The sequence below is a fragment of the Chiloscyllium plagiosum genome, unplaced genomic scaffold (genome assembly GCF_037043375.1).
Source record: "Chiloscyllium plagiosum isolate Xiang-an unplaced genomic scaffold, Cpla_swu_hap1 HiC_scaffold_27, whole genome shotgun sequence".
Taxonomy (NCBI): Eukaryota; Metazoa; Chordata; class Chondrichthyes; order Orectolobiformes; family Hemiscylliidae; genus Chiloscyllium; species Chiloscyllium plagiosum.
Window position 1 is genome coordinate 73424830 of NW_028270165.1, and position 14839 is coordinate 73439668.

The 14839-nt window shown below is 46.5% G+C and overlaps 1 protein-coding gene across 1 annotated transcript in view; it reads right to left on the reverse strand.

Annotated features, from left to right (window-relative positions):
• LOC148144578 (adenylate cyclase type 2-like) overlaps nt 1-14273 on the reverse strand; it is a 236112-nt gene extending 221839 nt beyond the window's left edge. Inside the window, exon 1 of the mRNA XM_087975733.1 lies at nt 13866-14273. The gene's annotated coding sequence lies outside the window, so the exon portion shown is untranslated. The remainder of the gene's footprint in view (nt 1-13865) is intronic.
• Nucleotides 14274-14839: the final 566 nt, after the last annotated feature.

Here is a 14839-nt window from a genome sequence, read left to right on the forward strand (position 1 = left end):
CACTCCTGGGTATCTGTTATTCTGTATATAAACCACCCCGAACCCCTTCATTAGATTCCAGTCTGTAACTCACTCCCCGGGTCTCTGTTATTCTGTATATAAACCACCCCGAACCCCTTCATTAGATTCCAGTCTGTAACTCACTCCCGGGTATCTGTTCTTCTGTATATAAACCACCCCAAACCCCTCAATTAGATTCCAGTCTGTAACTCCCTCCCGGGGTATCTGTTATTCTGTATATAAACCACCCCAAACCCCTCGATTAGATTCCAGTCTGTAACTCCCTCCCGGGGTATCTGTTATTTTGTATATAAACCACCCCGAACCCTCGATTAGATTCCAGTCTGTAACTCCCTCCCGGGTATCTGTTATTCTGTATATAAACCACCCCAAACGCCTCGATTAGATTCCAGTCTGTAACTCACTCCCGGGTATCTGTTATTCTGTATATAAAGCACACCGAACCCCTCGATGAGATTCCAGTCTGTAACTCACTCCCGCGTATCGGTTATTCTCTATATAAACCACCCCGAACTCCTCGATTGGATTCCATTCAGTAACTCACTCCCGGGGTATCTGGTATTCTGTATATAAACCACCCCGAACCCCTCGATTAGATTCCAGTCTGTAACACCCTCCCGGGTATCTGTTATTCTGTATATAAACCACCCCGAACCTCTCGATTAGATTCCAGTCAGAAACTCACTCCCGGGTATCTGTTATTCTGTATATAAACCATCCCGAACCCTTCGATTAGATTCCAGTCTGTAACTCACTCCCGGGTATCTGTTATTCTGGATATAAACCACCCTGAACCCCTCGATTAGATTCCAGTCAGAAACTCACTCCCGGGTATCTTATATTCTGTATATAAACCATCCCGAACACCTCGATTAGATTCCAGTCTGTAACTCACTCCCGGGTATCTGTTGTTCTGTATATAAACCAGCCCGAACCTCTCAATTAGATTCCAGTCTGTAACTCCCTCCCGGGGTATCTGTTATTCTGTATATAAACCATCCGGAACCCTCCATTAGATTCCAGTCTGTAACTCACTCCCCGGGTCTCTGTTATTCTGTATATAAACCACCCCGAACCCCTTCATTAGATTCCAGTCTGTAACTCACTCCCGGGTATCTGTTATTCTGTATATAAACCACCCTGAACACCTCGATTAGATTCCAGTCTGTAACTCCCTCCCGGGTATCTGTTATTCTGTATATAAAGCACACCGAACCCCTCGATGAGATTCCAGTCTGTAACTCACTCCCGCGTATCGGTTATTCTCTTTTTAAACCACCCCGAACTCCTCGATTGGATTCCATTCAGTAACTCACTCCCGGGGTATCTGGTATTCTGTATATAAACCACCCCGAACACCTCGATTAGATTCCAGTCTGTAACTCACTCCCAGGTATCTGTTATTCTGTATTTTAACCACCCCGAACCCCTCGATTAGATTCCAGTCTGTAACACCCTCCCGGGTATCTGTTATTCTGTATATAAACCACCCCGAACCTCTCGATTAGATTCCAGTCAGAAACTCACTCCCGGGTATCTGTTATTCTGTATATAAACCATCCCGAACCCTTCGATTAGATTCCAGTCTGTAACTCACTCCCGGGTATCTGTTATTCTGGATATAAACCACCCTGAACCCCTCGATTAGATTCCAGTCAGAAACTCACTCCCGGGTATCTGTTATTCTGTATATAAACCATCCCGAACACCTCGATTAGATTCCAGTCTGTAACTCACTCCCGGGTATCTGTTGTTCTGTATATAAACCAGCCCGAACCTCTCAATTAGATTCCAGTCTGTAACTCCCTCCTGGGGTATCTGTTATTCTGTATATAAACCATCCCGAACCCTCCATTAGATTCCAGTCTGTAACTCACTCCCCGGGTCTCTGTTATTCTGTATGTAAACCACCCCGAACCCCTTCATTAGATTCCAGTCTGTAACTCACTCCCGGGTATCTGTTCTTCTGTATATAAACCACCCCAAACCCCTCAATTAGATTCCAGTCTGTAACTCCCTCCCGGGGTATCTGTTATTCTGTATATAAACCATCCCGAACCCTCCATTAGATTCCAGTCTGTAACTCCCTCCCGGGGTATCTGTTATTCTGTATCTAAACCACCCCGAACCCCTCGATCAGATTCCAGTCTGTAACTCACTCCCGGGAATCTGTTATTCTGTATATAAACCACCCCGAACCCCTCGATTAGATTCCAGTCTGTAACTCCCTCCCGGGTATCTGTTATTCTGTATATAAACCACACCGAAACCCTCGATTGGATTCCAGGCTGTAACTCACTCCCGGGTATCTGTTATTCTGTATATAAACCACCCCGAACCCTTGATTAGATTCCAGTCTGTAACTCCCTCCCGGGTATCTGTTATTCTGTATATAAACCACCCTGAACCCCTCGATTAGATTCCAGTCTGTTACTCACTCCCGGGTATCTGTTATTCTGTATATAAACCATCCCGAACACCTCGATTAGATTCCAGTCTGTAACTCACTCCCATGTATTGTTATTCTGTATATAAACCACCCCGAACACCTCGATTAGATTCCAGTCTGTAACTCACTCCCGGGTATCTGTTATTCTGTATATAAACCACCCCGAACCCCTCGATTAGATTCCAGTCTGTAACTCCCTCCCGGGTATCTGTTATTCTGTATATAAACCACCCTGAACCCCTCAATTAGATTCCAGTCTGTAACTCACTCCCGGGTATCTGTTATTCTGTATATAAACCACCGCGAACCCCTTGATTAGATTCCAGTCTGTAACTCACTCCCGGGTATCTGTTATTCTGTACATAAACCATCCCGATCACCTCGATTAGATTCCAGTCTGTAACTCACTCCCGGGTATCTGTTGTTCTGTATATAAACCAGCCCGAACCTCTCAATTAGACTCCAGTCTGTAACTCCCTCACAGGCATCTGCTATTGTGTATATAAACCCCCCCGAAACCCTCGATTAGATTCCAGTCTGTAACTCACTCCCGGGTATCTGTTATTCTGTATATAAACCACCCCGAACCCCTCAATTAGATTCCAGTCTGTAACTCCCTCCCGGGTATCTGTTATTCTGTATATAAACCACCCCTAACCCCTCGATTAGATTCCAGTCTGTAACTCCCTCCCGGGTATCTGTTATTCTGTATATAAACCACCCCAAACCCCTCGATTAGATTCCAGTCTGTAACTCACTCCCGGGTATCTGTTATTCTGTATATAAACCACACCGAACCCCTTGATTAGATTCCAGTCTGTAACTCCCTCCCGGGGTATCTGTTATTCTCTATATAAACCACCCCGAAACCCTCGATTAGATTCCAGTCTGTAACTCACTCCTGGGTAACTGTTATTCTGTATATAAACCACCCCGAAACCCTCGATTCGATTCCAGTCTGTAACTCCCTCCCAGGCATCTGTTATTCTGTATATAAACCACACCGAACCTCTCGATTCGATTCCAGCCCGTAACTCACTCCCGGGAATCTGTTATTCTGTATATAAACCACCCTGAACCTTTCGATGAGATTCCAGTCTGTCATTCAGTCCAGAGTTTCTGTTATTCTGTATATAAACCACCCCAAACCCCTCAATTAGATTCCAGTCTGGAACTCCCTCCCAGGTATCTGTTAATCTGTATATAAACCACCCCGAAATCCTCGATTAGATTCCAGTCTCTAACTCACTCCCGGGGTATCTGTTATTCTGTATATAAACCACCCCGAACCCCTCGATTAGATTCCAGTCTGTAACTCACTCCTGGGTATCTGTTATTCTGTATATAAACCACCCCGAACCCCTTCATTAGATTCCAGTCTGTTCCTCACTCCCCGGGTCTCTGTTATTCTGTATATAAACCACCCCGAACCCCTTCATTAGATTCCAGTCTGTAACTCACTCCCGGGTATCTGTTCTTATGTATATAAACCACCCCAAACCCCTCAATTAGATTCCAGTCTGTAACTCCCTCCCGGGGTATCTGTTATTCTGTATATAAACCACCCCAAACCCCTCGATTAGATTCCAGTCTGTAACTCCCTCCCGGGGTATCTGTTATTTTGTATATAAACCACCCCGAACCCCTCGATTAGATTCCAGTCTGTAACTCACTCCCGGGTATCTGTTATTCTGTATATAAACCACACCGAACCCCTTGATTAGATTCCAGTCTGTAACTCCCTCCCGGGGTATCTGTTATTCTCTATATAAACCACCCCGAAACCCTCGATTAGATTCCAGTCTGTAACTCACTCCTGGGTAACTGTTATTCTGTATAGAAACCACCCCGAAACCCTCGATTCGATTCCAGTCTGTAACTCCCTCCCGGGTATCTGTTATTCTGTATATAAACCACCCCGAACCTCTCGATTAGATTCCAGTCAGAAACTCACTCCCGGGTATCTGTTATTCTGTATATAAACCATCCCGAACCCTTCGATTAGATTCCAGTCTGTAACTCACTCCCGGGTATCTGTTATTCTGGATATAAACCACCCTGAACCCCTCGATTAGATTCCAGTCAGAAACTCACTCCCGGGTATCTGTTATTCTGTATATAAACCATCCCGAACACCTCGATTAGATTCCAGTCTGTAACTCACTCCCGGGTATCTGTTGTTCTGTATATAAACCAGCCCGAACCTCTCAATTAGATTCCAGTCTGTAACTCCCTCCCGGGGTATCTGTTATTCTGTATATAAACCATCCCGAACCCTCCATTAGATTCCAGTCTGTAACTCACTCCCCGGGTCTCTGTTATTCTGTATATAAACCACCCCGAACCCCTTCATTAGATTCCAGTCTGTAACTCACTCCCGGGTATCTGTTCTTCTGTATATAAACCACCCCAAACCCCTCAATTAGATTCCAGTCTGTAACTCCCTCCCGGGGTATCTGTTATTCTGTATATAAACCATCCCGAACCCTCCATTAGATTCCAGTCTGTAACTCCCTCCCGGGGTATCTGTTATTCTGTATATAAACCACCCCGAACCCCTCGATCAGATTCCAGTCTGTAACTCACTCCCGGGAATCTGTTATTCTGGATATAAACCACCCCGAACCCCTCGATTAGATTCCAGTCTGTAACTCCCTCCCGGGTATCTGTTATTCTGGAAATAAACCACACCGAAACCCTCGATTGGATTCCAGGCTGTAACTCACTCCCGAGTATCTGTTATTCTGTATATAAACCACCCCGAACCCTCGATTAGATTCCAGTCTGTCACTCCCTCCCGGGTATCTGTTATTCTGTATATAAACCACCCTGAACCCCTCGATTAGATTCCAGTCTGTTACTCACTCCCGGGTATCTGTTATTCTGTATATAAACCACCCCGTACCCCTCGATTAGATTCCAGTCTGTAACTCCCTCCCGGGTATCTGTTATTCTGTATATAAACCACACCGAAACCCTCGATTGGATTCCAGGCTGTAACTCATTCCCGGGTATCTGTTATTCTGTATATAAACCACCCCGAACCCTCGATTAGATTCCAGTCTGTAACTCCCTCCCGGGTATCTGTTATTCTGTATATAAACCACCCTGAACCCCTCGATTAGATTCCAGTCTGTAACTCACTCCCGGGTATCTGTTATTCTGTATATAAACCACCCCGAACCCCTCGATTAGATTCCAGTCTGTAACTCACTCCCGGGTATCTGTTATTCTGTATATAAACCATCCAGAACACCTCGATTAGATTCCATTCTGTAACTCACTCCCGGGTATCTGTGATTCTCGAGATAAACCACCCCGAACCCCTCGATTAGATTCCAGTCTGTAACTCCCTCCCGGGTATCTGTTATTCTGTATATAAACCACCCTGAACCCCTCAATTAGATTCCAGTCTGTAACTCACTCCCGGGTATCTGTTATTCTGTATATAAACCACCGCGAACCCCTTGATTAGATTCCAGTCTGTAACTCATTCCCGGGTATCTGTTATTCTGTATATAAACCACCCCGAACCGTTCAATTAGATTCCAGTCTGTAACTCCCTCCCGGGGATCTGTTATTCTGTATATAAACCACCCCGAACCCCTCGATTAGATTCCAGTCTGTAACTCCCTCACAGGCATCTGCTATTGTGTATATAAACCCCCCCGAAACCCTCGATTAGATTCCAGTCTGTAACTCACTCCCGGGTATCTGTTATTCTGTATATAAACCACCCCGAACCGTTCAATTAGATTCCAGTCTGTAACTCCCTCCCGGGGATCTGTTATTCTGTATATAAACCACCCCGAACCCCTCGATTAGATTCCAGTCTGTAACTCCCTCCCGGGTATCTGTTATTCTGTATATAAACCACCCCGAACCCCTCGATTAGATTCCAGTCTGTAACTCACTCCCGGGTATCTGTTATTCTGTATATAAACCACCCCAAACCCCTCGATTAGATTCCAGTCTGTAACTCACTCCTGGGTAACTGTTATTCTGTATATAAACCACCCCGAACCCCTCGATTAGATTCCAGTCTGTAACTCACTCCCGGGGTATCTGTTATTCTCTATATAAACCACCCCGAAACCCTCGATTCGATTCCAGTCTGTAACTCACTCCCGGGTATCTGTTATTCTGTATATAAACCACCCCGAACCCCTCGATTAGATTCCAGTCTGTAACTCCCTCCCAGGCATCTGCTATTCTGTATATAAACCACACCGAACCTCTCGATTGGAGTCCAGCCTGTAACTCACTCCCGGGAATCTGTTATTCTGTATATAAACCACCCTGAACCTTTCGATGAGATTCCAGTCTGTCATTCAGTCCAGAGTTTCTGTTATTCTGTATATAAACCACCCCAAACCCCTCAATTAGATTCCAGTCTGGAACTCCCTCCCGGGTATCTGTTATTCTGTATATGAACCACCCAGAATCCCTCGATTAGATTCCAGTATGTTACTCACTCCCGGGTATCTGTTATTCTGTATATAAACCACCCCGAACCCCTCGATTAGATTCCAGTCTGTAACTCCCTCCCGGGTATCTGTTATTCTGTATATAAACCACCCCGAACCCCTCGATTAGATTCCAGTCTGTAACTCCCTCCCGGGTATCTGTTATTCTGTATATAAACCACCCCGAAACCCTCGATTCGATTCCAGTCTCTAACTCACTCCCGGGGTATCTGTTATTCTGTATATAAACCACCCCGAAACCCTCGATTAGATTCCAGTCTGTAACTCCCTCCCAGGTATCTGTTATTCTGTATATAAACCACCCCGAACCCCTCGATTAGATTCCAGTCTGTAACTCCCTCCCGGGTATCTGTTATTCTGTATATAAACCACTCCGAAACCCTCGATTAGATTCCACTCTGTAACTCCCTCCCAGGTGTCTGTTATTCTGTATATAAACCACCCCGAAAACCTCCATGAGATTCCAGTCTCTAACTCACTCCCGGGGTATCTGTTATTCTGTATATAAACCACCCCGAACCCCTCGATGAGATTCCAGTCTGTAACTCACTCCCGGGTATCTGTTCTTCTGTATATAAACGACACCAAACCCCTCAATTAGATTCCAGTCTGTAACTCCCTCCCGGGTATCTGTTATTCTGTATATAAACCACCCCGAACCCCTCGATTAGATTCCAGTCAGAAACTCCCTCCCGGGGTATCTGTTATTCTGTATATAAACCACCTCGAACCCCTCGATTAGATTCCAGTCTGTAACTCCCTCCCGGGGTATCTGTTATTCTGTATATAAACCACCCCGAACCCCTCGATTAGATTCCAGTCAGAAACTCCCTCCCGGGGTATCTGTTATTCTGTATATAAACCACCTCGAACCCCTCGATTAGATTCCAGTCTGTAACTCCCTCCCGGGTATCTGTCATTCTGTATATAAACCACCCCGAAACCCTCGATGAGATTCCAGTCTGTAATTCAGTCCAGGGTATCTGTTATTCTGTATATAAACCACCCCGAACTCCTCGATTAGATTCCAGTCTGTAACTCCCTCCCGGGTATCTGTTATTCTGTATATAAACCACCCTGAACCCCTCGATGAGATTCCAGTCTGTAACTCACTCCCGGGTATCTGTTATTCTGTATATAAACCAACCCAAACCCCTCGATTAGATTCCAGTCTGTAACTCCCTCCCGGGTATCTGTTATTCTGTATATAAACCACCCCGAACCCCTCAATTAGATTCCAGTCTGTAACTCACTCCCGGGTATCTGTTATTCTGTATATAAACCACCCCGAACCCCTCAATTAGATTCCAGTCTGTAACTCCCTCCCGGGTATCTGTTATTCTGTATATAAACCACCCCGAACCCCTCAATTAGATTCCAGTCTGTAACTCACTCCCGGGTATCTGTTATTCTGTATATAAACCACCCCGAACACCTCGATTAGATTCCAGTCTGGAACTCACTCCCCGGGTATCTGTTATTCTGTATATAAACCACCCTGAACCCCTCGATGAGATTCCAGTCTGTAACTCCCTCCCGGGGTATCTGTTATTCTGTATATAAACCAACCCAAACCCCTCGATTAGATTCCAGTCTGTAACTCCCTCCCGGGTATCTGTTATTCTGTATATAAACCACCCCGAACCCCTCAATTAGATTCCAGTCTGTTACTCACTCCCGGGTATCTGTTATTCTGTGTATAAACCACCCCGAACCACTCGATTAGATTCCAGTCTGTGACTCCCTCCCGGGTATCTGTTATTCTGTATATAAACCACCCCGAACCCCTCGATTAGATTCCAGTCTGCAACTCACTCCCGGGTATCTGTTATTCTGTATATAAACCACCGCAAACCCCTCGATTAGATTCCAGTCTGTAACTCACTCCCGGGTATCTGTTATTCTGTACATAAACCATCCCGAACACCTCGATTAGATTCCAGTCTGTAACTCCCTCCCGGGTATCTGTTATTCTGTACATAAACCACCCCGAACCCCTCGATTAGATTCCAGTCTGTAACTCCCTCCCGGGGTCTCGGTTATTCTCTATATAAACCACCAAGAACTCCTCGGTTAGATTCCAGTCTGTAACTCACTCCTGGGTAACTGTTATTCTGTATATAAACCACCCCGAACCCCTCGATTCGATTCCAGCCTGTAACCCACTCCCGGGAATCTGTTATTCTGTATGTAAACCACCCTGAACCTTTCGATGAGATTCCAGTCTGTCATTCAGTCCAGAGTTTCTGTTATTCTGTATATAAACCATCCCAAACCCCTCAATTAGATTCCAGTCTGGAACTCCCTCCCAGGTATCTGTTATTCTGTATATAAACCTCACCCCGAACCCCTCGATTAGATTCCAGTCTCTAACTCACTCCCGGGGTATCTGTTATTCTGTATATAAACCACCCCGAACCCCTCGATTAGATTCCAGTCTCTAACTCACTCCCGGGTATCAGTTATTCTGTATATAAACCACCCCGAAACCCTCGATTAGATTCCAGTCTCTAACTCACTCCCGGGGTATCTGTTATTCTGTATATAAACCACCCCGAAAACCTCCATTAGATTCCAGTCTCTAACTCCCTCCCGGGTATCTGTTCTTCTGTATATAAACCACACCGAAACCCTCGATTGGATTCTAGGCTGTAACTCACTCCCGGGTATCTGTTATTCTGTATATAAACCACCCCGAACCCTCGATTAGATTCCAGTCTGTAACTCCCTCCCGGGTATCTGTTATTCTGTATATAAACCACCCTGAACCCCTCGATTAGATTCCAGTCTGTAACTCACTCCCGGGTATCTGTTATTCTGTATATAAACCACCCCGAACCCCTCGATTAGATTCCAGTCTGTAACTCACTCCCGGGTATCTGTTATTCTGTATATAAACCATCCCGAACACCTCGATTAGATTCCAGTCTGTAACTCCCTCCCGGGTATCTGTTATTCTGTATATAAACCACCCTGAACCCCTCAATTAGATTCCAGTCTGTAACTCACTCCCGGGTATCTGTTATTCTGTATATAAACCACCGCGAACCCCTTGATTAGATTCCAGTCTGTAACTCATTCCCGGGTATCTGTTATTCTGTATATAAACCATCCCGAACACCTCGATTAGATTCCAGTCTGTAACTCACTCCCGGGTATCTGTTGTTCTGTATATAAACCAGCCCGAACCTCTCAATTAGATTCCAGTCTGTAACTCCCTCACAGGCATCTGCTATTGTGTATATAAACCCCCCCGAAACCCTCGATTAGATTCCAGTCTGTAACTCACTCCCGGGTATCTGTTATTCTGTATATAAACCACCCCGAACCCCTCAATTAGATTCCAGTCTGTAACTCCCTCCCGGGGATCTGTTATTCTGTATATAAACCACCCCGAACCCCTCGATTAGATTCCAGTCTGTAACTCCCTCCCGGGTATCTGTTATTCTGTATATAAACCACCCCGAACCCCTCGATTAGATTCCAGTCTGTAACTCACTCCCGGGTATCTGTTATTCTGTATATAAACCACCCCAAACCCCTCGATTAGATTCCAGTCTGTAACTCACTCCTGGGTAACTGTTATTCTGTATATAAACCACCCCGAACCCCTCGATTAGATTCCAGTCTGTAACTCACTCCCGGGGTATCTGTTATTCTCTATATAAACCACCCCGAAACCCTCGATTCGATTCCAGTCTGTAACTCCCTCCCAGGCATCTGCTATTCTGTGTATAAACCACACCGAACCTCTCGATTGGAGTCCAGCCTGTAACTCACTCCCGGGAATCTGTTATTCTGTATATAAACCACCCTGAACCTTTCGATGAGATTCCAGTCTGTCATTCAGTCCAGAGTTTCTGTTATTCTGTATATAAACCACCCCAAACCCCTCAATTAGATTCCAGTCTGGAACTCCCTCCCAGGTATCTGTTATTCTGTATATAAACCACCCCGAAATCCTCGATTAGATTCCAGTATGTTACTCACTACCGGGGTATCTGTTATTCTGTATATAAACCACCCCGAACCCCTCGATTAGATTCCAGTCTGTAACTCCCTCCCGGGTATCTGTTATTCTGTATATAAACCACCCCGAACCCCTCGATTAGATTCCAGTCTGTAACTCCCTCCCGGGTATCTGTTATTCTGTATATAAACCACCCCGAAACCCTCGATTCGATTCCAGTCTCTAACTCACTCCCGGGGTATCTGTTATTCTGTATATAAACCACCCCGAAACCCTCGATTAGATTCCAGTCTGTAACTCCCTCCCAGGTATCTGTTATTCTGTATATAAACCACCCCGAACCCCTCGATTAGATTCCAGTCTGTAACTCCCTCCCGGGTATCTGTTATTCTGTATATAAACCACTCCGAAACCCTCGATTAGATTCCACTCTGTAACTCCCTCCCAGGTGTCTGTTATTCTGTATATAAACCACCCCGAAAACCTCCATGAGATTCCAGTCTCCAACTCACTCCCGGGGTATCTGTTATTCTGTATATAAACCACCCCGAACCCCTCGATGAGATTCCAGTCTGTAACTCACTCCCGGGTATCTGTTCTTCTGTATATAAACGACACCAAACCCCTCAATTAGATTCCAGTCTGTAACTCCCTCCCGGGTATCTGTTATTCTCTATACAAATCACCCCGAACCTCTCGATTAGATTCCAGACTGTAACTCCCTCCCGGGGTATCTGTTATTCTGTATATAAACCACCCCGAACCCCTCGATTAGATTCCAGTCTGTAACTCCTTCCCGGGGTATCTGTTATTCTGTATATAAACCACCCTGAACCCCGCGATTAGATTCCAGTCCGTAACTCCCTCCCGGGGTATCTGTTATTCTGTATATAAACCACCCCGATCCCCTCGATTAGATTCCAGTCTGTAACTCACTCCCGGGTATCTGTTATTCTGTATATAAACCAACCCAAACCCCTCGATTAGATTCCAGTCTGTAACTCCCTCCCGGGTATCTGTTATTCTGTATATAAACCACCCCGAACCCCTCAATTAGATTCCAGTCTGTAACTCACTCCCGGGTATCTGTTATTCTGTATATAAACCACCCCGAACCCCTCAATTAGATTCCAGTCTGTAACTCCCTCCCGGGTATCTGTTATTCTGTATATAAACCACCCCGAACCCCTCAATTAGATTCCAGTCTGTAACTCACTCCCGGGTATCTGTTATTCTGTATATAAACCACCCCGAACACCTCGATTAGATTCCAGTCTGGAACTCACTCCCCGGGTATCTGTTATTCTGTATATAAACCACCCCAAACCCCTCAATTAGATTCCAGACTGTAACTCCCTCCCGGGTATCTGTTATTCTCTATATAAACCACCCCGAACCACTCGATTAGATTCCAGTCTGTAACTCCCTCCCGGGTATCAGTTATTCTGTATATAAACCACCCCGAACCCCTCGATTAGATTCCAGTCTGCAACTCACTCCCGGGTATCTGTTATTCTGTATATAAACCACCGCAAACCCCTCGATTAGATTCCAGTCTGTAACTCACTCCCGGGTATCTGTTATTCTGTACATAAACCATCCCGAACACCTCGATTAGATTCCAGTCTGTAACTCCCTCCCGGGTATCTGTTATTCTGTACATAAACCACCCCGAACCCCTCGATTAGATTCCAGTCTGTAACTCCCTCCCGGGGTCTCGGTTATTCTCTATATAAACCACCAAGAACTCCTCGGTTGGATTCCAGTCTGTAACTCACTCCTGGGTAACTGTTATTCTGTATATAAACCACCCCGAACCCCTTGATTCGATTCCAGCCTGTAACCCACTCCCGGGAATCTGTTATTCTGTATGTAAACCACCCTGAACCTTTCGATGAGATTCCAGTCTGTCATTCAGTCCAGAGTTTCTGTTATTCTGTATATAAACCATCCCAAACCCCTCAATTAGATTCCAGTCTGGAACTCCCTCCCAGGTATCTGTTATTCTGTATATAAACCTCACCCAGAATCCCTCGATTAGATTCCAGTATGTTACTCACTCCCGGGGTATCTGTTATTCTGTATATAAACCACCCCGAACCCCTCGATTAGATTCCAGTCTCTAACTCACTCCCGGGTATCAGTTATTCTGTATATAAACCACCCCGAAACCCTCGATTAGATTCCAGTCTCTAACTCACTCCCGGGGTATCTGTTATTCTGTATATAAACCACCCCGAAAACCTCCATTAGATTCCAGTCTCTAACTCACTCCCGGGGAATGTGTTATTCTCTATATAAACCACCCCGAACCCCTCGATTAGATTCCAGTCTGTAACTCACTCCTGGGTATCTGTTATTCTGTATATATACCACCCCGAACCCCTTCATTAGATTCCAGTCTGTAACTCACTCCCGGGTATCTGTTATTCTGTATATAAACCACCCCAAACCCCTCAATTAGAATCCAGTCTGTTAATCACTCCCGGGTATCTGTTATTCTCTATACAAATCACCCCGAACCTCTCGATTAGATTCCAGTCTGTAACTCCCTCCCGGGGTATCTGTTATTCTGCATATAAACCACCCTGAACCCCGCGATTAGATTCCAGTCAGAAACTCACTCCTGGGTATCTGTTATTCTGTATATAAACCACCCCAAACCCCTCGATTAGATTCCAGTCTGTAACTCTCTCCCGGGTATCTGTTATTCTGTATATAAATCACAGCTTCAATCCGATTGTAGTGTGTAACACTGCCCCTACTGCATAATGTTCTGTCTAGCTTCACACAACCTCTCTCTCTGTCTCTCTCTCTCTCTCTCACATCTTTGCTGTTGTCTACCTGCTGTAGCTGACATGCAATATCGCTTTCAATCACTGCACTTCTCTCTCTCTCTCTCTCTGTCTCTGAGTTAGCATGGCTGTGATTGACTCACCAGCAGACGCACCTCCGAAGTGCTCAGGTCGACAGTGGTACTCTCCCTGTTATCCAGGAGGTCGGCAGACTGGTGGGACAGGGGAGAGTGTGGAGGACGCAGGGGAGGGGAGAGTTTGTCCTGGTCGGAATTGACCTGTGAAGCGTTCGGACCGCTCGGCTAAGTCGCTTTCCCTGCTGGACTGGGATCCATTGGCTGTCTTGCTGTCTGTCTTGAGCCGAGCAGAGACTTTTTGCAATCTCTCTCTCTCTCTCTCTCTCTCCGTCCTGGAATTTGGAATTTGCCAGCAGACCCAGTAAACTTGCACGGCCGGTTCTGCAACCTCTTCGAGGTGGGGGTGTTGGCTCAGGAACTCACTTCCCTCTCGACACAGACAGCGGAAATGTGAATCAAACAGGGAAGGTGAGGCCAGCAGGAAATCATTGACACAGCGTCCCCAGTCCAGGGTCCTCCCAAGGCAGCCATAGCCCGTCCCACTCTGTCCCGGGCATTCTGCCCAGGAGAGACGCCCTGGGACAATTCGGGGAGCCCAAAATCGGTGGGAGCGACGGGTGGGGGCTATTCCTGGATTTACAATCAGTTGCTGTGCCCACAGCGCCCACTCCCTCAGCGCTGACCCTCCCACAGCGCCCGCTCCCTCAGCGCTGACCCTCCCACAGCGCCCGCTCCCTCAGCGCTGACCCTCCCACAGCGCCCGCTCCCTCAGCGCTGACCCTCCCACAGCACCCACTCCCTCAGCGCTGACCCTCCCACAGCACCCACTCCCTCAGCGCTGACCCTCCCACAGCACCCACTCCCTCAGCGCTGACCCTCCCACAGCGCCCACTCCCTCAGCGCTGACCCTCCCACAGCGCCCGCTCCCTCAGCACCCGCTCCCTCAGCGCTGACCCTCCCACAGCGCCCGCTCCCTCAGCGCTGACCCTCCCACAGCGCCCGCTCCCTCAGCGCTGACCCTCCCACAACGCCCGCACCCT